Source organism: Neolamprologus multifasciatus, chromosome 23 (assembly GCF_963576455.1).
Source record: "Neolamprologus multifasciatus chromosome 23, fNeoMul1.2, whole genome shotgun sequence".
In the NCBI taxonomy this organism is placed as follows: domain Eukaryota; kingdom Metazoa; phylum Chordata; class Actinopteri; order Cichliformes; family Cichlidae; genus Neolamprologus; species Neolamprologus multifasciatus.
Window position 1 is genome coordinate 36,677,504 of NC_140460.1, and position 25,816 is coordinate 36,703,319.

General features: G+C 40.1%; 1 protein-coding gene across 4 annotated transcripts in view; it reads left to right on the forward strand.

Annotated features, from left to right (window-relative positions):
- Positions 1-8,520: 8,520 nt before the first annotated feature.
- The window catches only part of LOC146492097 (sodium- and chloride-dependent GABA transporter 2-like), a 40,674-nt gene continuing 23,378 nt past the window's right edge, over positions 8,521-25,816 (forward strand). Inside the window, exons 1-2 of one of the 4 annotated variants that reach the window (XM_085150732.1) lie at positions 8,521-8,674; positions 14,452-14,612. The gene's annotated coding sequence lies outside the window, so the exon portion shown is untranslated. Of the gene's footprint in view, positions 8,675-14,098; positions 14,613-16,933; positions 18,576-20,469; positions 24,888-25,816 lie in introns of those variants that run through there. The other 3 variants (XM_085150736.1, XM_085150734.1, XM_085150739.1) reach the window with 3 other exon arrangements.

Sequence of the window (25,816 nt, forward strand, 5' to 3'; positions counted from 1 at the left end):
AATTCAATTCAATTCAATTTTATTTATATAGCGCCAAATCACAACAAAAGTCGCCTCAAGGCGCTTCATAGATACAGAGAAAAACCCAACAATCATATGACCCCCTATGAGCAAGCACTTTGGCAACAGTGGGAAGGAAAAACTCCCTTTTAACAGGAAGAAACCTCCGGCAGAACCAGGCTCAGGGAGGGGCGGCCATCTGCTGCGACCGGTTGGGGTGAGAGAAGGAAGACAGGATAAAAGACATGCTGTGGAAGAGAGACAGAGGTTAATAACAGATATGATTCAATACAGAGAGGTCTGTTAATACATAGTGAGCGAGAAGGGTGACTGGAAAGGAAAAACTCAATGCATCATGGGAATCCCCCGGCAGCCTACATCTATTGCAGCATAACTAAGGGAGGATTCAGGGTCACCTGGTCCAGCCCTAACTATATGCTTTAGCAAAAAGGAAAGTTTTAAGCCTAATCTTAAAAGTAGAGATAGTGACCACAAACCACAAGAATTCTTGAACAATGTCCTTTGGACAGACCAGAACAAAGTGGTGATGTTTTTTCATAATGCACAGCACCATTTTTAACAAAAAACTAACAAATGCTATTGCCACAAACAACACATTCCAGCCGCTACGCATGGTGGTGGAGGGGTGATGATTTGGGCTTGTTTTACAGCCGCAGGAACCTGGGCATCTTGCAGGCACTAAGTGGACCATGAACACCTCTGTATACCAATGTTTCCTAAAGTGAAATGCAATCTGTCTAACAGCTAAAGCTTGGACCAAACTGGCTCATGCAACAGGACAATGATCCTAAGCACAGCAACAGATCTACAACAGTATGACTGGAACAAAAGGGAACAAAATGTCGCAATGGTCCAGTCAAAGTCGAAGTTTCAATCTGGTTGAAATGTTGTGGCAGGACCTTAAAAGAGCTGCGCATATAAAAATGTCCACAAACCTCAATTAAATGATGCAATGTTGTAGAGAAGATTGGGCCAAAATTCCTCCGCAGTTATGTGAGAGACTGATAAAGTCATACAGGAAACAACTGCCTCATGTTTTTTGTTGTTATGTGGTTCTACAAGCTTTTGAATCATAGCATAAACTTATAGGGACTGGAAAACCTAACTTGAAGAAGCAATAGAATGGAATAGAAGCAATAGGCAGAAGCCGAGAAGGAAGGAGAGAGAAAGATCACAATGGGGAGTTTTTATTAGACTCTGTTGGGCTTGTTTTGATGAGGCTAGTAAAAAGACAGACTGTCCATCAATCAGCATTTTTGTCCTTCTTGCTCTTCTAGAAAATCACAGAAGTGAAACAGAGGCCTTATCGTGGTTTTATAATCACATATGACATGTGTACACATGTGCATAATGTTTCCACATTCCAGAGAAAGGGTTGTCAGGCAAGCAAGGGTGGATGACAGAGTGTTCTGTCAACAAAGCACCAATTAAGAATCACATACGGTGGCCCTGAGAGGCCAAAAGCGCTGCAAAAAGAAAAACACTTGCAAAAACAAAAAGCGCTGCAAAAAGAAAAACACTTGCAAAAACAAAAAGCGCTGCAAAAAGAAAAACACTTGCAAAAAGAAAAACACTTGCAAAAACAAAAAGCGCTGCAAAAACAAAAACACTTGCAAAAACAAAAAGCGCTGCAAAAAGAAAAACACTTGCAAAAAGAAAAGCGCTGCAAAAAGAAAAGCGCTGCAAAAGCACACACAACACAATGGAAATAGGAAAAAACACAACGGAAATGTTTCTGGGGAGACAATAACCGGACGGACCAGTTGACCAAAACATGCTAACAAGTGCACTGGGACTGGGAGACACTTCAACGAAGTGGAAGCAGAGCGGCCAAAGAGTAAACTTCCAAAAGTAAGTTCTGAATATTATGTCACTTATTTATGTGCAAATGTTTAATAACGAGGAACATTAAAACATTACTGTTGGCCACATGCCGGCAAAGTTATGTGACATTAGCGATGTTTGTACTTTCAGCGTTTACTTTGTTTTAAAGTCTTTACTTTATACGCCGTTAGATAGTCGACCTTAATCTTACAGAGAATGTGATAATTTTGTGGATAATTAAAGTCAGTCATATATCCACAAACACAACAGGCTGAAAGTCAGTGATGCTGCTCGGTTTGCAGTCCTGAATATCACGGCACAAGCAGGATTCACTGCACTGTTAATGTTAATTATGTCATATTGCTGCCTCTGTTCGGTGGTGTTGAGCCAAACGGACTTTAACGTGTGTTTGAACGAGCTGACGGTTCACTCATTGTAGCGACTTCCACAGTCGCTAGAGCCCGGGGATGGAGCCCGCCTATTTGCCTGACGCGCTGTCAACTTTAGCAATAATGCGAGAGGTGGAATTGTTTGCTTGTTTATTAAAGTGTTTACAGAGTAATGTCATCTCAAGATTTGGACTCTTACAACGTCACAGGCTCTAATGTAACAAGACGAAACATGTTGTGCAGCGGTCAACAAAAACTACGGCTACCCAGCCCTCCTCTCTGTCAAAATCAAAACCAGTGAATGACAGACTGACAACGCCCTCTTAATGTCGCCGCTAGCACCCACGTGACTCCCATTACACATCACCATAGCAACCAAACAAATGAAAACCCAGTGATCATCAAAAAATTCAATACATTTAATTATGGTTCCTACACTCATTAAGCTGAAAGAAAGATGCTTTAATCACAGCAGTCACACATGTGTCCACTGTACCAGCTGGGAACTCTTCTTGTTCACCACTCGTAATAACACTAAATCCTCCTGTTTGTAGCAGTGTGTACACCTGAGACTGTCACCTGTGTGTCTGTCCTGCACTCTGTCTCTGTTTCTTTCTCTCTGATTGTGGAATAAAAGTATGAACATGTGTTTATAAGTTACACTTGTGTTTGAATCCTGCAGCTTATCACACATTTGATTTCCATGTGTGACGACTGCAAGTGTCCAGAGTGAGGACAGACTGAGGGACCCACTGCTGCACATCATCTGTGAGGCTTTGCACCCCCAATGATCCACCAGGAGAAACTCAGCAGTGTGTGAGGAAGAGGAGGAGGAAGAGCCAGCAGTAGCTGACAGATGGAGAGAATAGACAGACTGTTCCCTGTTTGTGAAGGACTGCTAGGAAAGTTTACCATAACTAACTGTCTGTCCTGAATCAGTCTTATTAGGTAATGTTCAAATAATGTTATCATCCAGTGTTTTCAGTGTGGGAGAAAGTACTCAGGGCCTTCAATTTACACACTATGAAAGGCAGCAACAAGTTTAATATTCAGAAACCTAAAGTATGTATCAGCAGCTGAATGGAGCTAAAAATAATTGTTTGTTTGAGTTCTATGAAGCTTTGAGTATTTTGGATCAGTAGCACTGCTGTGTTTGTTGCATCATATCGCTGTAATTGTTTATATGCTTTATATATTCTGAGGTAAGTTGATCTATAGTGTTACATCATATTCTATAAGGATGTTATGTGTTTGTAGACTTTCTGCCCAGTTTGACCCATTTAGCAGAAGTCAGCCTTTTTAAGGCTCTGATATCTATTCTGTATGACTTAAAGCAGTTATGACATGGTCTGATTTTCTCACCCAATAAAGGAATATTCAATATATCAGTCTACTCTTCATTCTATCAGAAACAGTTATCACAGCTCGTACATTTGCTTCTTCCACACATATATGTAAGCATTGAGCCAAATTTAGTAATAATGCCAACATATTAAAAGAACAATATTCGTCTCTTATATATAATACATCTATATATACACTGTCACAGATACTTGAGTGTCTTTAAGGGAAGATTTAAGGTGATAGGAAATATAAATAAATGCAACTTGAATCTTTACTGAAGCTCAGTGTTTGACACAGAGTTCACTCACATGTGCTGTACCAGTGTACCTGCACATGTGATGTGACAATAGAAGTGATTTGATTTGAGAGTTCAAGCTCACTGCTGTAATAACTGATAATGATTAATATAATAACTATAATATTGGCCATCTCATATTTACACTGACTTTAGTCTCATGAACAACATTAACTATTTGTTATTTACTAGCTAATCTTATATGACTGTTCAGTACAGATATGAAACCCAACAATCATGTTTTACAGTCCTGTGGTCTCAGCCTCAGATACTTATTAAATCACACAAAGCTCATGTAGAAACAAACAAACGAACAAAATATGTTCTCCTTCATTTCTGTCAACCACACGTTTCCCGCTATCATGGTTGCTAGGCAACCTGGGCAGCGCGACGGAGGCTAGACCGTCCCATTTCAGACCCTGAATTGGGAAACAGTCCCTGAATTGCTGTATCCCAATTCAGGGTCTGCAGCCTTAAAGTACGCAGCCTCAACGGTCCTCAAGGGCCGCGTACTCAAAGACCGCTAAGGCCGGAAGTGTGAGGCTTGTGAAATGGGACGGTCTAGCCTCCGTCGCGCTGCCCAGGTTGCCTAGCAACCATGATAGCGGGAAACGTGTGGTTGACAGAAATGAAGGAGAACATATTTTGTTCGTTTGTTTGTTTCTACACGAGCTTTGTGTGATTTAATAAGTATCTGAGGCTGAGACCACAGGACTGTAAAACATGATTGTTGGGCTTCATATCTGTACTGAACAGTCATATAAGATTAGCTAGTAAATAACAATTAGCTAATGTTGTTCATGAGACTAAAGTCAGTGTAAATATGAGATGGCCAATATTATAGTTATTATATTAATCATTATTAGTTATTACAGCAGTGAGTTTGAACTCTCAAATCAAATCACTTCTATTGTCACATCACATGTGCAGGTACACTGGTACAGCACATGTGAGTGAACTCTGTGTCAAACACTGAGCTTCAGTAAAGATTCAAGTTGCATTTATTTATATTTCCTATCACCTTAAATCTTCCCTTAAAGACACTCAAGTATCTGTGACAGTGTATATATAGATGTATTATATATAAGAGACGAATATTGTTCTTTTAATATGTTGGCATTATTACTAAATTTGGCTCAATGCTTACATATATGTGTGGAAGAAGCAAATGTACGAGCTGTGATAACTGTTTGTGATAGAATGAAGAGTAGACTGATATATTGAATATTCCTTTATTGGGTGAGAAAATCAGACCATGTCATAACTGCTTTAAGTCATACAGAATAGATATCAGAGCCTTAAACAGGCTGACTTCTGCTAAATGGGTCAAACTGGGCAGAAAGTCTACAAACACATAACATCCTTATAGAATATGATGTAACACTATAGATCAACTTACCTCAGAATATATAAAGCATATAAACAATTACAGCGATATGATGCAACAAACACAGCAGTGCTACTGATCCAAAATACTCAAAGCTTCATAGAACTGAAACAAACAATTATTTTTAGCTCCATTCAGCTGCTGATACATACTTTAGGTTTCTGAATATTAAACTTGTTGCTGCCTTTCATAGTGTGTAACTTGAAGGCCCTGAGTACTTTCTCCCACACTGAAAACACTGGATGATAACATTATTTGAACATTACCTAATAAGACTGATTCAGGACAGACAGTTAGTTATGGTAAACTTTCCTAGCAGTCCTTCACAAACAGGGAACAGTCTGTCTATTCTCTCCATCTGTCAGCTGCTGCTGGCTCTTCCTCCTCCTCTTCCTCACACACTGCTGAGTTTCTCCTGGTGGATCATTGGGGGTGCAAAGCCTCACAGATGATGTGCAGCAGTGGGTCCCTCAGTCTGTCCTCACTCTGGACACTTGCAGTCGTCACACATGGAAATCAAATGTGTGATAAGCTGCAGGATTCAAACACAAGTGTAACTTATAAACACATGTTCATACTTTTATTCCACAATCAGAGAGAAAGAAACAGAGACAGAGTGCAGGACAGACAGACAGGTGACAGTCTCAGGTGTATACACTGCTACAAACAGGAGGATTTAGTGTTATTACGAGTGCTGAACAAGAAGAGTTCCCAGCTGGTACAGTGGACACATGTGTGACTGCTGTGATTAAAGCATCTTTCTTTCAGCTTAATGAGTGTAGGAACCATAATTAAATGTATTGAATTTTTTGATGATCACTGGGTTTTCATTTGTTTGGTTGCTATGGTGATGTGTAATGGGAGTCACGTGGGTGCTAGCGGCGACATTAAGAGGGCGTTGTCAGTCTGTCATTCACTGGTTTTGATTTTGACAGAGAGGAGGGCTGGGTAGCCGTAGTTTTTGTTGACCGCTGCACAACATGTTTCGTCTTGTTACATTAGAGCCTGTGACGTTGTAAGAGTCCAAATCTTGAGATGACATTACTCTGTAAACACTTTAATAAACAAGCAAACAATTCCACCTCTCGCATTATTGCTAAAGTTGACAGCGCGTCAGGCAAATAGGCGGGCTCCATCCCCGGGCTCTAGCGACTGTGGAAGTCGCTACAATGAGTGAACCGTCAGCTCGTTCAAACACACGTTAAAGTCCGTTTGGCTCAACACCACCGAACAGAGGCAGCAATATGACATAATTAACATTAACAGTGCAGTGAATCCTGCTTGTGCCGTGATATTCAGGACTGCAAACCGAGCAGCATCACTGACTTTCAGCCTGTTGTGTTTGTGGATATATGACTGACTTTAATTATCCACAAAATTATCACATTCTCTGTAAGATTAAGGTCGACTATCTAACGGCGTATAAAGTAAAGACTTTAAAACAAAGTAAACGCTGAAAGTACAAACATCGCTAATGTCACATAACTTTGCCGGCATGTGGCCAACAGTAATGTTTTAATGTTCCTCGTTATTAAACATTTGCACATAAATAAGTGACATAATATTCAGAACTTACTTTTGGAAGTTTACTCTTTGGCCGCTCTGCTTCCACTTCGTTGAAGTGTCTCCCAGTCCCAGTGCACTTGTTAGCATGTTTTGGTCAACTGGTCCGTCCGGTTATTGTCTCCCCAGAAACATTTCCGTTGTGTTTTTTCCTATTTCCGTTGTGTTGTGTGTGCTTTTGCAGCGCTTTTCTTTTTGCAGCGCTTTTCTTTTTGCAAGTGTTTTTGTTTTTGCAGCGCTTTTTGTTTTTGCAAGTGTTTTTCTTTTTGCAAGTGTTTTTCTTTTTGCAGCGCTTTTTGTTTTTGCAAGTGTTTTTCTTTTTGCAGCGCTTTTTGTTTTTGCAAGTGTTTTTCTTTTTGCAGCGCTTTTTGTTTTTGCAAGTGTTTTTCTTTTTGCAGCGCTTTTTGTTTTTGCAAGTGTTTTTCTTTTTGCAGCGCTTTTGGCCTCTCAGGGCCACCGTAATCACAACTTCAACTGCTCGACACATAAAAATGGATATCAGCGGTGTTATACAACGACCAATCCATGATTGAGTTACACACGAAGCCGGAGACACACAGTTGCGTAACACATCTGTGTTTACAGAAGCACAGACAGCCTGTGAGCACTGAGATTAGCAGGCTGTAGGAGGGAGATGAACATGCCACAACAGTTTGGGATGACGTGCTAATAAACGACAGGAGCATCCATCCAATCTAATGCGGAAGTCCTCACAGAGAGAGTTTGAATTGTTGTTTGTCGCCTCTGCCTGGCTTCCTTTGTGTATCATTTCTGTTTTCACTTTTAACATATTATTCGCTGCAGCAAGACTTCTGACTAAAGCATCTAAGTATTCACATGTGACACCGTTGCTAATACAGCTGCACTGGCTCCCCATTGAATTCAGTCCTTTCAAGATTCTCGTACTGACTTGTAGAGCTCTTCATGGACAAGCACCTGCCTACATCATTGAACTTCTTGTCCCCAGCAGTCTCTTAGGTCATGTAATCAGGGTCTACTTGTCATTCATCATACAAGGCTGAGAACTAAGGGAGACAGAGCTTTTGCCACTGTGGCTCCCACACTGTGAAACTTTCTCCCACTGAGCTTAAGATCTCTGGACTCAGTAGCTTCTTTTAAAAAAACAACTAAAAACATCATTTTAGAATTGCATTTTATTAACTGTTGTCTGCTTTGTTTTATACTTTGTTATCCTTGTGTGAAGCACTTTGTGATCTTTTATCTAGAAAGGTGTTATATAAATGAAGTTTTACTTATTTACTATTTCTGTCAGTTCTTTGGAACAGTATTTTGTCCTAGCTACTGTTGACGTGCTATTGGAATTAGTCATGACATATTTGTTTTGAGGTCCCTAAAATGACAGGTTTCCTCTGTGCATGCCAGACAACAGCATATTAACATGATGTACCGGTTTGGAGACATGCCGGGCTTGACTTGGCCAACTGACCTAGAACAGAGGCTAAAGAAGTGGAATAAATATCTTTTTTTTTTGTGGAATGAAGAATTTCTATATACTTAACTTTGACATTTGTTTTATTACAATTTATTCGGGATACATTCAATGATTGTGCAGGGGTTTTTGCAGATTCGTGGGGTAAGATTTGAACCCGGGCCGGCCGCCCACTCATCCCAGTGAGCTAATCTGGTGCTACGCTTTTGCGGTTTTAATTATAATGCGCGACATGCAACAAACCGTCGATCAGATGAACTGTGCTGTGAACTAACAGTACCATGTTTACACCAGGTGGCCTTCCTGACGTAAAGCTGCCATTCCTCAGGGCTTGGGCCTGGCACTAGCTCATGATCCCTGAGACCTCACAGTTTCAGACCGGGGGATCTGTCACGTGTAGGGTAAGTGTGTTAACCACTATAAACTGTAGTGTGAAGGAGTTAGTGTTTATTTTATGAGGAGTGTGACAAGCCACGTGGGCTGGTTCTACTTCTGCTTTTTCCCAATCTTTGTTTAATCAGCCACTTACTCACCTCAGTATATTTACTCTGTGTCGTTTCCCCTGTAGTCCCCAGATTGTCTATTTATCACTGACTTGTTGAGTAGTCCAGTAATTCCATGTGGTCATTAGGATTCTTCACCTCTGACTATTTCCTGTTCATGGCCTCTATGTTTGCCTGAGCATTCTGGTGTTTTTGGTTTTTTTGTATTTCTGACTCATCCCTGCCTGTTGCCTCACCTGGCATAAGAACATCTTTCATTCATCTCTAGTTGGCTTCTAAATCCAAAATACACACACACACACAAAAAAAAAAAAATTTGCACTGTAGTCTGTTATTTGAGAGTCTTTGCTATGGGCCTGGTCATAACCAACATTTTACTCCTTTACATATCATGATCTGATCTCAACCAGCTTACACCACAAAACACACCACAACAACAGCAAGTGAGAGACACAAAGATATACCATGCATCACCTCTTCCTCATAACAGCTCTTAGCTGTGGCTGCTGGCAGGACTGTTTTTATTATAGGTGGGGAGGAAACAATGCAACGTTTTGACAGTAAGTTAATATTGTCTCAGAGATAGTGAGCGAAGAGCTAAAAAAAGTGACTCGTCACAGAGACAAGTCGTTTGACTGCAACATTAAACAAGAGCAGCCTTTGACTGCAGTTCTCTGCCAAGGCTGAAACTTTTACAGAAATGTACTTATAAATATGAAAGTTAGAAATTATAAACTACATAAAAACAATACTTTGGAAAACCTAGACTGGATACAGACAAGATATACTGTAGATATCTATTAGAGATCATATGGTGTCCAACTTTGCCTAGTGACAATTCACAGGGGCCCCTCTAATCAGCATTTGTCAGTAACAGGTTATATGCAACTGTTGCTACATAGTGTAGTGGTTAACACATTCAGTTGGCAAGTGAAAGGTCTTTAATTTAATTCCAGCTGGATACAAATCCCCTGTGGTTTTGCATCAGGAAGGGCATCAAGGTAAAACTCTGCCAAATCAAACATGTGGACGTACAAGTTGTGGTGACTCCTTATGACAAGGAAGCAGTCAAAATAATTTTTTTCTACCTTATATGTAATCTGAGTACAACAGTAGGTGAAACATTACCTTATATATATCTGAAACCACCTTTATTTCAGAAACAATGCTCAACATCAAGATAGCTGTAGTCCCCAACTACTAACGAGGTGAGATTATCTGACTCCTGGCCACGTGCCCTCGACTTGGCCACATGTCAGCCAGGAGAGTGGGATATTAATTAAAGCTGAATTTCAAAGGAAAGGAAAGAAATAATATGATGCTCGCGGACATCACATGATTCAAGTGTTTCTCCTCCATTGTTAAGGCTTGACTAGTAGCTTTTAGCTATTTAGCGTTATATTTATTAGTATTTCCGCTCATTACTGTATTGCTTTTTGATATCCTCTTTCTCTTTTCAGTTTTCTTTTTGAAAATCATCTTACACAGACTCAGTGAGAGAGAATGGAGTTGAAGCTAGTTTCAGGGAGTTTTTTAAGTAACAGCAGTAAAGCTGCCTCCTTTAGTTAGTCCCTTGTCTCTCAGTCCTGCAGTTGGGTCCTATTTTGCGTCCCACACAGCAGGCAGAGCAGGACATACCTGACAATTCATCACCTCTTCCTCATAACAGCTCTTAGCCGTGGTTCCTGGCACAGCTTGTGTTGTGATGCAGAACAATACAGTTTCATCAGTGATTTAATTTTGTCTCCGAGCTAGTGAGTGACAAGCTGAAAAAGTGTCTAGTCATGGTGACAAGTCGTTTGAGAAAAGATGAAAAGCAATGGCATGCAAAATAAGAAAGAATACTCATTCAGAATAACATTAAACCAGAGCAGTTTGTGATTGCTTTCCTCTGCCAAGGCTGAAACTTCCCTCTACAATATGCATTACTTGAACCTGTAGTTAGAACCTGGTCTAATGTCCATTCCTTGTGTTTCTTGGCCCAAACAAATCCTTTTCCTTAGTAGTTTTTTCTTAGCAGCTGTTTGACCATAGAGGCCTGATTCACACAGTGTCCTTTGAACAGTTGATGTAGAGATGTGTCTGGGCTCTAATCTGAGGTGCTGCTAACTTGCGAGTTCTGAGGCTGTTGACTCAGATGAATTTATCCTCAGCGGCAGAGGTGACTCTTGGTCTTCCTTTTCTGAGAGTCCTCATGTGATCCAGTTTCCTCGTAGCAACTGCACTTGGGGACACATTTAGAGTTTCAGCTATTTTCTGGACTGACTGAGCTTCAGTTCTTAAAATATTGATGGTCTGTCGTTTCTCTTTACTTAGCTGATTGGTTCTTGCCATAATATGATTTCTAACAGCTGTCAAATAGAGCTGTCAGCTGTGTACCAACCTGATCAGTGTTGGGCAAGTAATCAGTTATAGTTATTTCTTCAAGCAACTGAGTTACAATATTATAAAAGTAACAATTACCATGAAAAGTAACTATTGTGTTACTTTAAAAATGTTTAAAAGAACTTGGATCTCCTCTTAATGGAACTTGCTAAAATACTAAAATATAAATTACTAAACATACTTGAACATACTGAATATATAACTGAAGTAAATGGCCACAGAAGGAACTAACAGGAAACTATTAAATATTCAAATGTTGCTCTGTGATAATGTGAAATAAAACACCAATCAGATCAATTTTAATAATTGTAGATTAATTTTCTATTTGTAATAAATAATACAATAAAACATGTTGTTTTAGAACATTTGATATTATTGCACATCAACAGGATGCAACTGGCTATCGATGATTGTTAAATTAAATTATGCTTTTAAGCAATGTAAACTGTCACAGCTTCAGACAACTGTGGCTGAACAAGGATTTTCTTCCACACAAAAGTAAAATAGCTGAAGTGATTTCAATGTAATACTGAGAAAGTACGTGCACTGTATAACAAAACCAAGGTATAAAAATGTAAACAGGTAATACAAATGTAAACTTCATGGCTGTCGTTTGCCATTGGCAGTCCATCACAAGTCACACAAGTGTTGTTCTCATAGTAGATGTCTGTTAAAGTGATCTGTTTTAATGTCCTGTTTTTTTAAAATATAAAGAATTCTTATTTGTAACATCCCCAACCCTTTACATCTATTCATCCAAGCCATTAAACCAATGGTTGGATCTCAAAACAATGAGCTTCTCAAACTTCTCATCAGAGAGCCTCTTCCACTTTGGAGAGAAGACAAGCTTCCCAAGGCTAAACAGTCTCTCCACCGAGGCACTGGAAAGCGTGGCTGCACTGTATCTTAGTGAAAAAAAATTTATCAGTTCATATCTATTCAGAGAGTCCTTTCCATGTGATCCTGATTTGAAATAATCTATGACTTGACTTTTACCAGTAGCAGAAGTGTCAGTCATCTCACTTTCAAAGGAAAAAAAGTCATCCTCTGTGGCTGAGACTGTGCTAAGTTGGCATGTTGAAACACCCTAAAGGTGGTTGACAATGACCAAACTCTCTTGGGATTTCCAGATACAGATGGACAAACTGGTGATAGCTAGATATAGTGGTGGTGGACAAGTAGAGGAAGACGATCGTAATGATAAATGTAGCTATACCGAGTGACAGCAACATCTGGAAATGGTGACATGAGAAGAAATACCAAGGGATGAAAGACGAGCTAGAGAAGAGATGGGAAGATGTGGAAACTGAAAGCAACAGTGGTAACAGCTCTCAGGGCAGTAACGTCCAAACTGGGAGAGTGGCTCCAGCAGATTCCAGGATCTTTGTCCAGGAGACCGCAGTCCTAGGACCCTAACCCTATAGAGACAAAGTTAAGCCACTTTACCTCCAGGTTTTAAAATACAGACCAATCTGAATTAAGCAAGTTTTGACCCTAGGTTTTTAATTTTGCTCATTTGTGGTAGGAATAATGTTCTTTTCATTTAAAAAGTTCACTGCTGAGAAATAACACTGAACAGGTACACTTATTTATCCTTAATTTGAAAAGTTAGCTAAAAATCATAAAATCATCAAACAGAAAGCTAACTAACTCCTGGAGTCTCATTTTTAATGTAAACCTGTCAAATTATCACCAAATATCTGATTCATCTTATATTAAGTAACTCTGATGATCCAAAAGCCTAAACATGGCATGTAGGATTTAAAGGAGGTTGAACATGTTCAGAAAATGTGACAAACAGAAGGAATTATGGCCAAAATGTCATTACGCAACCCTGTATTATAAAAATTAATGGCATTACTTAGCAATACAAAAGACCCTTCCACTGACTGAAGAATGAACATGTGTAGTTTCAAAAGGAATTAATGGAAATAAATGTACTTGCTGACATATAGCTATATCTTCACACAGGCAAAGCTCATGAAAATCTCTAAAAGGCTTAGAAAGTAATGCCGCACCCAAATCCACTGCAGCAAGTCTACACAAGACACAGATGTATAGGTCACGTATACAGATCAACTCAAAATCATAACTCACAAAGCATACTGCAGTCTCATTTATTAATATAAATCTATCAAATCACTTAGGATTTCAAGGAAGGGAGAATGTGTCAAACAGAAGGGATTAAGGCCATTTTTAGCTACAAAATGCCACAGGAAAAATATCGTTAGGGAAACCCATTTTAAAAAAAAAAAAAAAAAAAAACTTAAGAATACAAAAGCCTCTTCAACTGAAATTGCGCAATGAATATCATTGTGCAATTTCAAAAGGCTTTAAGGGTATTAACCATCTCAAGGCAGGCTTGCAGATTTGCAACAAGTAAAAACTAACAACCTGATTATCCCACATACATATTTTATGAGGGTTTTTTTTCTCAGAAGTACCACTGCAGGTATTCTTTTGTGCATTAGCAACAAAAACTTAATTTGAGCCTGAGAGGGTTAAACATGCTTTCTGACATATCGTCTCCCCTTTGCACATGAAAAACTCACGAAAATCTTAAAGCCTGAAAAAACAGTGGCACACTGTTTTTCCAGAACATCGAATCCAACACATACAAGACGAAGATCTATACGTCACATACTGTATACACACCAGCGAAAAATCTTAAGGTCACAAAAAATACAGCTAACTAGCCAGTGCAGTCTCATATTTTACTATAAATCTATCAAATCATAATCACATAGCTCAAATTAAGTAGCAATCTAAAGGTCCAAAAGCGTAAATTTGCATTTAAGATTTCAAGGACGTGGAAATACCGTGCAGTGAAAGTTAACTACAAAATGCTACAGGCAAAATGCCATTACACAACCCTGTTTGAAAATATAAATGATGTTCCTTAGCAATACAAAAGACCCTTCCACTGACTGAAGAATGAGTGTCAATGCCTAGTTTCAAAGGGATTCATTACATTTAATTGCTGACATATTGCCACACCTTGACACATAAGAAGCCGATGAAAACCTCCAAGTCTTGGCACACCCTAAAACCACTACATCAATTCCCATACATACATGACGCAGACGCATATGTCACGTATGCAGATTATTTGTTCCAAGCCTTCTTCCCCCACAGTGACTGCTTCTCATCTGCTGCACCACCTCCTACACCTACACCTGTGATGTCCTCAGTATCCTCAGTGTACCGGAGGACAGGATGAGAGTTTAACTGTGAACTGGGAGCCTGCAAAACTCATATGGTGTTTCTACGTTTTGTGGCTCTTTATTCAGATTAATTGCTCAGGACAACGACAAACAACAGAGGTCTAGTGCACCTGAATGATAGAAGCTCCGCCCACTTGATCCCTGAGTATATTTTGTCGCTCTCCGGCTGCTTTTTACGGTTCAGCACCTGACAAGACTACAGAGAGACGGGTGTCAAGTTACAACCGGTAGGTGCAAGACATTTATTCTCATGTGCAGTTGTATGTGCTGTGTGTGTGACTACATAGTTTCACTTGGAATAAATGATACTCTGATTTTGAAGCATTTTAAATATTGTGTTAGTTTTAGTCATGTTTTAAGGCATATCTCTAAATCTTTGCGTACATCATATAAAAAAAATTAGATGCAGAATAATTTAAAATGATGTTTAACGTGTGTTGAAAATTTGTTTGATTTAATCTCAGGTGAAGCAAGGATATTAAACCCAATATTCATAACCCTGCCATTTCCTTGTGATATGTAAAAGAAACAGTACAGCCTTATGAAAAGAAAAAAGCTGAGTCATTCTCAGCACAAAGGCATGCTTTGCATACCCCGTCTCTGTCTTATAACTTTGGAGCACATGTCCTGATGTGGCTTTATAATAAAAGTGTTCATGAAAAAGTCTTTCATGGAGTGGCCACATGTAAAGCAGGTTGGTTTACACATACGCTTCCAGCACTCAGTTTTTTCACGCTTCGTTTGTTGACGGCTTCCGTCTGCTGCTCAACCACAATCCCCACGCCCACATGACACAGCAAAATATCCAATTATAAGGTGTCAGATTCCCAGCAACAGTAATGTGATGGAATTATACAAAATCAGCACCTGAAGTTTGACGCAGATACAAAGAAACATCTTTGAAAGGAGGTTTGAGGGATTTTGATGCTATGCTAGTTAGCATGTTGTTTTTAACTCTGTGCTTTAACAAAGTTAAGCAGCTTAGCCATGCAAAGGGGTTTTAACACCTGATCTGTCTAACATCCATGTCACTGAGGTCTCACACTTCAGCATGTTAATGTTAAAAATGAACCCTCACCACCAACCCCCCTCCCATCAAAAAGAAAGAAATAGCTGTTTCCACAATATTCAGCTTATTTGTATCTATCTAGGAGTCGGTTAACAACAGCAACAACATGCTATTGTTTTTCTGTTCAAACACTGCCATAAATGGCATGGCCACCCGCGTGGTTGCGAGACAGTCTATACAGTAAGTCTTTTATTCATCTCTGTGTGCTACTATAGACTGATGTAATTTGCGTTAAAGTGTGTATGCTATTTGCAGCCCCTATTTAGCTGGATGGATTTTATAAAGCCTGCCAAAGGTGACCACAAGCCTTTCTTGTGATCCTACCACAGTGCTGAGGCAGCTACTTGGATTTGGCACATGTGGTTTTCTGTCATCACCATGTGGAACTTTGGCTTGCATTAAGTCCTTTTGATGTGTTGTTGGCAAGAAAATTAAAAAGAATAACTGAAACCAGTAATGCGGGTTGAGTCCAACCCACCCACCCACCCTGAACTGTATCAAACAATGGCCAAGATCCCCGTGGTTCAACTGGATGTCAATGACAGGAGGACAACACTGATGCTGTTACGTGTTTACGAACATTGGCTCTGTTAAGAGTGACTTCTCTAACTAAAGGTAGGCTGTTAGGCGTTGTTCTTAATCATGTCCCATCACAGAAATGTGGAAAATTTCAAACACGTCTAATATTGTGTAATATAGGTAGCTTTTTATTAGCATGTTAGTTTTTCATTTTGTCAATCGTGCCAATGAAGATGTGTAAATGTATATGTAGATCTGTTAATGTGTGCAGGTCAAAGGTCAAAGTACTGGACTCCAAAACAGATAAGTCATCAGGCAGGACTGCTGTCTTTTCACACATTCATTTTGATACATCTTAGCAATGGCAGATATGCAAATGTGTGCCAATTTACAAATCAGAATTTGCAGTTTAACGTAATATAATTTATGTTTTTTGGCCAAACGTTTTTTTGGAGGCTCAGTCTCACTAGAGTAAAAGTAGGACACCGACATCCCTGTGATTAGGAGAAATCTGTGCTTGCCCAGTGTTTGCAACCATATGCTTTATTACAAGTAGTTGTAACAACCAACTCATCACAAAGAGGCTGATCATGCAACACCCTCCCCACCTCTGTGCAAACACTTTCTATTGTACGATCCACATAGGAAGCAATCTGTCACCAAACAAAGCAACTCGACCTGAACGCACTCCCAGCCAGACATTGTCATATAATTGCCATCTTATTTATAAACCCAGACAGATTTCTAACACAGTGCAATTAGTCTGAGTCAGTCTGCACTGATAAGCACAACTCACACGTCTTGGCTATAGGGCACTCAACTCAACTGCCTGCCAGCTGGTTGCATTCGGACTTTAATCTTATATAAAATAATATTTTACAGTTAAATTGTCCTGCATCAACTACATCACTATTTGTGGAGGAAATTCTGGATTTCTGTTTTGAACTTTAGATATAACTACTTTCATCCAGATTTCTGAAATCTGTAAGTAGTTAATGTGAATTACTGTTTATGCAGATTGTAGCAGAATTGCAATTTTTGCTGATTTATCACAGTTAATTGCAATATTATCACAAACAGATTGCAACCATCAACTTGAACCCTTTCAATTTCACACCAGTAGCAGACTGGCTCTACCTTATTACCATTTTCCTTGCCATCTTCGAAAGAACCACTTGAAAGACAACGAGAATACAAGTTCATTGCATTCAGTGTCAGTAATTTTGGTCGTGTTGTGACCTCCAACCACTGTTTTCCTGACTATAGCATTAGGTTGTTGCGCCACATTCCCTCATGTGGCACTAAAGGGAACTATAGCTGCAACTATGATTTTAACCATCTCACGTCAGATCAACAACTTGCTCTAACAAACAAAATCAGCATGGCAATTGTCCCAAATGCTTTCTGTCCAAACGCCTCCTCGCTCTGCCCTGTTTTCCTGTACTCTGGTTGGTCAGAGACTTAAAGGGCCTCTCCACAAACTTCCCAGTGTGGCAGTGTGGCACTCCAAACCCCTTGACCAAGGTGCTTAACCTCAATTAAGTCTCTTTGCGTCCAGGCGTATGAAACGGTCGTCGATGGAATTCAAACCCCTCGCCAAGTCAGCAAAGAAAAGAGTAATAAAATAATAAAAAATCAGGTTGCAATGGAAGCAATGGCCTGTGATGATATAATTAATTCGCTGGTACCCCGCAACTTTTCATGTGCACAACAGCGATGACATGTCGGGTGCAAGTCACCAGGAATTAATCAAGCTATTAATTTTTTGCAGGCTTTAAATAGCAGCCTCCATCCAGTCAATTCATGAACCTGCCGCCAAAGTTAGATCCCCACAGAGTTTTCTTCATATCTTTAATTCTTCACAGGGATGGAAAATCCAGGGCCTTTTCATTTGCTGTCAGTGGTGTCAGAAGGGGGGCTTATTATTTGATGTTTTGAGATAATCCATCGCTACATTCCTCTCTGGGGCAAACTCGGTCCAGAGTGTGAAGGTCTGGCAGCCTCAGCCAGATTAGATGGATTAATTACTCTATAGCTGACTTGGTGGCTGAAGGCTTTGCTTCCACACTCACATCTATCCTCCTTTTGCAAAGGAAAAATAAACAATAATTCATTACCTTCAAACTAGTTCAGCTGTATCACATGTTATCCAGGCATCTTGTATAAAGTGTAATGTATGATGTAGTGGCTACTCTGTCTTTGCTCCTGCAGTGTTGCATTTAGTTTCCTGGATGTCACACTGGCAAACCGAAGTGTTAAAATATTCAGTTTACACATAAAGCCTACTGTTCTGGATGCTTGAGGCCATTTAAAGTAAATAAGTCCTTATGAGTCCAACATCCTGACTTATAAAAGTCCCATGATATGATCATTTAGCCCCTGGTTTCAGGCTCAGTGCACAACAGGAATCCAGGTTTGTTTAGCTCTCCTAGATTTGCCTGCGAGCCCAGTTCATCCCAGGCAAGGGGCTGGATGGGGGAAAGAGAGACAGGGTCGTACTCAGTTCTCTGTAAAATTATCCACACGAACAGCGAGTTAATTAATCAAGCACCATTACGGCGCTACCTGGAAGGCTTAGTGAGACTTCACATCTGCAAAACAGGTAAGCACGAGGAGGAAGTGATGTTTGCCTGAGAATCATATGTCAAATGAATTTATCAACCTTTTTAGCAAATAACTGCTTTTAACTAGATGGCTTTATCTTGCTGAGGGCTTATTTGACTATTTGGGATATCATAGGTGTAGGTGTTCCCCTGCTGTTATTCAACTATTTGGGGGCTACATGCAACACTTTGAATTGTTTTTATGGATAAAATGTCTGGAAATGTGGGCCACAATCCTCAGTTTTAGATGAAGCAGACTCTCTCAGATCTGACAAAGGTTTGCAAATTAATGTCTATTTTTTACACAGTGGACTCAGTCTGAGTCAGTCTGCAGTAATGAGCGCAACTTGCATCTCTTGGCAATAGGTCAACTGGTTGTCAACATGTGTTGTGTTTATACTCCTGTAAAACATTGAAATGCCTGTGTTATTTTGCTGGTATCTGTTCTGTAGCAACTACACCACTGTTCATGGAGAAATGTCAGATTTCTGCTTCAAATCTATGAGATTCTGGCTGGAATCTCAATGTCAAAAGTTAATGTGAATTTTTGTGTATGCGGGTGTCAACAGATTTGCAGTTTTGGAACTAATTGCCAATTTGACCCCGTCTGAAACTAATAGCAGACTGATAGCCAACTGCCTCTGTCAAGATGCACCAAAGTCCCTTTGAAGGCAGGAATTCACTGAGTGGTTACAGACCTGGTCCTCATCTTTGACGTAGCCATTTCAGAGGGAGAGTATACAAAAAGATCTTGTATGCAAAAAGATCTTTTGTTAAAAGGGTTGGCGTAATAAGCAAATGCTTCAGCCAATACCTTTTGATTAGCCTTGTCTCATGCTTTCTTGCTTTGTGGTAGATCTTTGTTCTGTATTCATTGAGATATTTGAATGCTAATCAATAAAATCAAATCAAATCAGAGGCGACAAGATCAGAAGTCCATTGCACAAGTTGGCAATAATTTTGTCTCCAACCACTATTTCCACCAACTTTACTGTAGCATTGACTGACTGCACAAATGTTCTTGTTTACTGTAGACGTTAAATAAAATGGTTAATTTAATCTAAAAGCTAATTAACTGTAAGTAAGTACTGCAGAAACCTCTGGTTCTAACGTTGTCTTGTTATTCCTAGCAATGATTCTTAAAATGTTAGCTGAAGAGAGGTTTGTTTGCATTTGAACCTCACAAAAACACCAATATACAGTATATAAAAAATATTTCCAGAAGCAGTTATTTAAATCCAAGAGACTCTTGATTACATATTTTCTGTCAGTGGAGTGTTGCTGCCAGTGGTGAAGCAGAGCCATTTCTGCATTGTTGCTTTTTTAAAGCCAGACCACATTTCAGCAGGTTTGAGAAAGAAGGTCAGACGGTATTATGAAGCAGAAGCTGGGATAATTTACATAAGAAGAAAAAAAATATGGAAAAAATCTGCAGGTTGCATATGTTAAATCAGCTATAATAGCCACTGCTGTCAGTGATCCCAACTCTGGGCCCAATTGTTTTGTGCTGCTGTATTCACACAACTGTCCTCTCTTAACAGACAAGAAACTCTCAGGAGACGGATACCCTCTCTACTTTTAAGGTTGGGCTTAAAACATTCTTTTTTTGATAAAGCTTATAGTTAGGGTTGGATCAGGTGATCAGTTTTTTTAATCCTGCTCTTGGCAGCTTTTGCAATCAGAATTATGATCTGAATGCACTATTGTGTCAAACACATTTTGCTTTTCCAAAATCAGCTCTATACAGTCTCTATAGCCTCCTCTTGTTCAGGGTTTATCTGTTTACTTCTTCATTTCTATTTGTGTTATTTCAGTTATTACATTATATGTGGTCTACATTAATACAATGTCTAAGGCAGGACAGGCAAAAAAAAAAAAAAAGGGGGGGGGGGGGGTGGCAAAGAAAAGCAAAATGTATTGCCAAGTGCACCTGTGAGAAAACAAACTTACAACACCTCAAATGCAAACATTCAAAAATGCATATATATGTTACATAAATCAACAGTCTCCTTGTGGTGCGTGTGAGAGAGAGTGTGGAGTGTTTGTATGTGTGTGTCTTTATCACAAAATACACTTGAAAATAAGGTTGGGAAGACACAATAACGCCCCCTAGGCAGGTGGAGGAGGATCTGGGAAAACCGGGCCATCCACAGCTCCCAAGAGTACTAATGACCTAAGACCACTACTCTCTGTGATGCCTGTGCACCCATCTCAGCAGAAGAAGGAGGGAGGCCCTAGATGGGGTGCCCACGTCCAAGGGGTGGGCGTCCCAGAGGACCCCAGGTGATGGGCAGCCAGCCCCGCTATAGGCCTGCCACCCTGGTAAAAGCCAAGATCATGGTCCCAGGGCTCCAGGCGCCCAAAAACTGCCCGGTGCCCAGCATAGCCACCCCCCGCCAACACGGAAGAGGTAAAGCCACCCTGGACCACCAAAGGATTGGGTCAACAACCACGCCAGAACATCCAGCCACCCACCCCAGTACCAACAAGTACCTGCATTCCACTGAGGGGGTAGCAGCACCCAGCGGAGAGTAGTGGGGAGGAACACCACCTAACACCAGTCATCCACTCAAGTGCAACAGACACACACAGCAAAGTGACAAGAAACACTGGCCTGGGTCTGGGACAAGCTGCACCTAGCAACGGATGCTCCCTCACCTGGACACCCCACCCAATGAGCCTGTGGGCAACAAGGAGCACCCAAGGCGCAGACTAGACTTCCCAGCTTCATGATTCATCAATTTTAAATAATAGCTTATACATTTTTGTATTGCAGATATTTAATAATTTTGTTATCCAGTAGATATTTCCATACTCAGTTGACTGTGACTGAATTTTTCCTGTATGCATGATTTAAGTTGCTGATATTCAAAAAATGTGTTGTTGCTGATTCTATCATTTGTACACAAGTAATTCAAATGAAATAAACTGTCTGCCTTGTATAACTTGCTTTAGGTTTTTTATGCCTTTTAAATGCCATGATTAAAAATGTAGTATTTCCTTTTTCTGACAAATATCTGGAAGCATTCAAATTTGGCCATGATAGGTCTGGGTCTGTTGATTTCCCAAACGATGGACACAATGGAAGCAGATGATTTTAATTCCATCCTCTGGGAGTTTCAAGTGAGTCTGGATGAAGTGACTCATAAGGATCTTCTTCTGCCTTCGCTGGTATTCCTTAAAGCACCAAGTTCTCCCTCATGCTGCGGGCCTGGAGCTTGATGACAGTTTCCTTGAGTTTTTCGTTTGCTTCTGAGAGTCGGGTCCCTCATTGAGGGATTTTCATTGACTCTTTGAGGGTGGCGTTTTCAGCACTGAGTGTTTCCAACTGCTGCTAGCTGAACTCAATGGACTCATGCAGATCCTGAAAATCTTTATGCAGGATTTCCAGGAGGGACAGGCGTGCGTCAAAACTGAACTATTTTTTTTTTACCTATGGACACCAAAATGTCAACTATGTCACTGTTTTGTGGAGAAGCTGGCTCCAGTGAGTCTTTGAGGTGGCTTCATTTCGAGGACGGCTTTCCTTTGCTGCTGGAGGGAGTCGGCGCCTTGTTATCTGGTTTCCCCATAACAACACGCTCAAAACATTCATCAATATACTGCTGCAAACTGTCCAGGTCTTCTTTGCGATCCGGAGTGGTAAAGTTGGTTAGATTGTGAGTATAATTCCTATTGTTGTAACCTTAAAAGCTGTCAAGGAATAAACTGGCAGAAGAAAATAAGTGGTTAAAATGTTTTCAGTGTTCAATAATGCCAAAATTCCTGCTATGTCTTGCATTGCTACAGCATAGCTCTTCTCACTTACCTGACTCACTTATCTGTGACCCTTGCTTAGTTATACTGCAGTAGACCTAGATTACTGGGGACTTACCATGAAGGACTGAGTGTTTCTTCCTCTGTCAGCTCTTTTCACTTAGTATGAGTTTATACACCACTCGCCATTTAATCATTAGTTATTCTCAAACGGGCTCTCTTCTGCAGCCATGTGCTGTCTCTGGTCACAGCAGATGGTTGCCCCTACATGAGCTTGGTTCTGACAGAAGTTTCTTCCTGTTAAAAGAGATGTTTTCCTTCCTGCTGTCACCAAGTGCTTGCTCATATGGGTCTGTCTGACTGTTGGGATTGTTGGGTCTTCACCTTACAATATAAACCGCCTTTTGGTGACTGTTGTTGGGATTTGGCGCTATATAAATAATTTGATTCTTAGAGGGAACTACTTTAAGCACTTAGAAATCTCCAGGAACAATTATGAGCACCAAATAATCCAGCCCACCACCAACCTCAGAGGAACCCACTATAGTGTGGACATAAGGCCATATGTTCCACTCAAATGATCCCTCTTTTATGAGGTGTGTTTTTAACACAGGTTAAAGAGGAAAGGGTATCAGCCACAGGAATGCTTACCTATTTAAAACATGGGGGAGCAGAAGATCCCGACCGCATCGAGTCCTTGAAAATTCCACTTTGACAGGGTTCAAATGAGGCGAGATCACCGTTTTAACTTCTTCCAGTGTGACTGACCTGAAGGTTAAAACGTTTGTTAACGTGTCAGACTGGAATGCCTCGGAAAAATAGAATCACTCTCAAAAAAAAAGAATTACACTCACCTTTCTGGTCTGCTAGCTGGACGACTGTAATCACATAGATGGACTCGTGTTGTAAAACATTCGGATAAAGAAAATGGATCTTTACAAAGAAAATCTGTCAAGAAAAACCTCATTATTTTAACTAAATTTGGTTTATTAAATGTTTTGTAAGCTGTCAAAGTCAATCTGCATTGGTTTTAATTATGGAAGCAAGTGATTATATCTCGACTTTATTTGACCAATCAGAGGCACAGTAAAGATGGTGCTATTCATGTCTGCAGGCAGGAAGTGTTCAGTATACAGTATATATACATTATAATTTTATATATGAGATTTTCTTTTTGGTTTTGTGTAGCTTGTATCTACCTTTAGCCAAGACTTTGTGATCTTAACCCTATTACATTACAAACATACAGCAAACTTAATAAGCTGTATTTATACCAACCATTTATAATAACCAAATTCAAGAGTTCTTCTAGAGTATGTTTGTAACTGTTTCTCTGAGCCAATGGTGATCACACATAGTGTATTTGTACATCACCATGTGACCGACACCCTAATTTAGCTCCAGTGAGTGAGTAGTCGGATATTAGTCAGATACCTATATAAGGCATCTTTTGCAGGCACTACGTCAGCAGCGACTACAGCTGGGAAGCCCAGCGAATCTGACACCTTACATTATCAAAGGATCTCTGTTTACACTCACAATATGCGCATCAGTTACACACCCAACAAAAACGTACCTGAAACTTCAATACCCAGAATTCTTTTGTATTTGCCTGCCATGCAGTCCAAGTTCTGTTATTTGTCTTCTGTCAGTGTACGGGACATTTCCAGGCTGCAAGCTTTTTGTGCTTTACATGGAACTGTTGTGAGAAAAAAATCATCCTAAAATATTACTTTTTTCTTTCAGTCAATGCTCCCACTCACACCAGTTTAGGTATCTTTAATACCAGTAGCTACCTCTTTATATCTTTATATCTTTATATCTTTAACTTTTAGTTTTACATATCTAACACTGGCCCTGAATTAGGTCTCAAAATGTTTTAATAATTTTTTTAGTTGCTGTTTTTGTTGTTTTTGAAGTTGGTACCTGTGCTGCATGCGTGTAATACGAGCAACCACTTTACAGTACTTGTGAGTAACGTGAGCAACTATTTCACTGTAATTATGATTGCATGTGTTTTGGACAGTTACCAGGTTTATACGAGTGCTCGGATTGTTTTCATAGGAAGGGCTCAAAGCAGACGGACCTGATAATCAAATTGTGTAATGTGAGCAACTACTTTCCTGTAAAGCCCAGGCTTGTGATGCGCATACACACACTAACACACACACAAAGTGGCTGTGTATGGGTTCACTCTGACTGTGTTTAGTGGAAGGGCTCTAATCAGATGCCCCACAGTCACGATGAATCTGTGAATTTTTCATCCTTTCTTTAATCAGCCTTTTAAAAAAGCCTGGAAGTAAGCTGCAAGAGTTTCACAATGCCTACCACTGTACAGTATATCAGTGACCTAGTGCCCTGGATACAAGACAGCAATAAAATGAGCTATAAAGCATTTAGAGCACAGCTATGCCTGTATGAGTTGCATACCAGTGCTCCACATTCTCAGAGGCCACAGGTTCGCCGGTGACTGTATTGAAGGACCCTTAACTCTGGGCTTTTATTTGTCCCCTTGGACGCAAAGAATCTGGAGGCTGTGTGAGGGGTGCAAGCATGTAAGGATTTTCTACATTGTGTATGATTGCCATGCTTTTTCACCATTTCCTGACTCTTGACCCTTGACTTTGCAGTTTTCTTCAGGGAATTTCTTTAACTAATGAGGGAGACTGAAGTAAACTGTCAGTGCGTTATTGTGCTTTTTATGTTTTACTTTTTATAATTGTAGCTGAAAACACAGTGATTCTGAAACGGGGTTAAATGTTTGAGTAAGAACTTTATTAGGTGCACCTTGCTTGTACTTTATTGGACCGTCTGTTCCTTCAGAACAGCCTTAACTCCTCATGGCATAGATTCAACAATCATTCCTCAGGGATTTTGGCCCATTTTGGTATCATAGCATCACACTATCATGACGCCGTTTTCTCAGCTGCACATCCGTGATGTGAATCTCTAGTTCTACAACATCCCAGAGGTGTTTTATTAGATCTGGCGTCTGTGGAGGCTGTTTGAGTACAGAGAACTGATTGTCATTTTCATCAAACCAGTTTGAAATGATCAGAGCTTTGCAATAAGGTGTTTCTCTTGCTGGAAGCAGCCATCAGAAGATGGGTATACTGTGGTCATAATGGGATGAACATGGTCAGGAACAAGCCTCAGGTAGGCTGTGGCATTTTAAAAATGCTCACTTGGTACAGAGGGGCCAAGAAAATATCTCCACACTATTACACCACCAGCAGCCTGAACTGTTAATACAAGGCAGGATGGATCCATGTTTCATGTTGTTCACACTCTATCATCCAAATGTTGCAGCAGAAATTTTTGGTGAGCCCACTTAAGCTGTTGCCTCAGTTTCTTGTTCTCAGTGACCCAGTGTGGTTTTTGCTGCAGTGGCTGGGCAGATGGCACATTATGATGCTCTTCTCCATACACTGCTTGGAACGACAGGTAATTTAAGTCCTATCTGCTCAAAGCTGTCCGCACATGT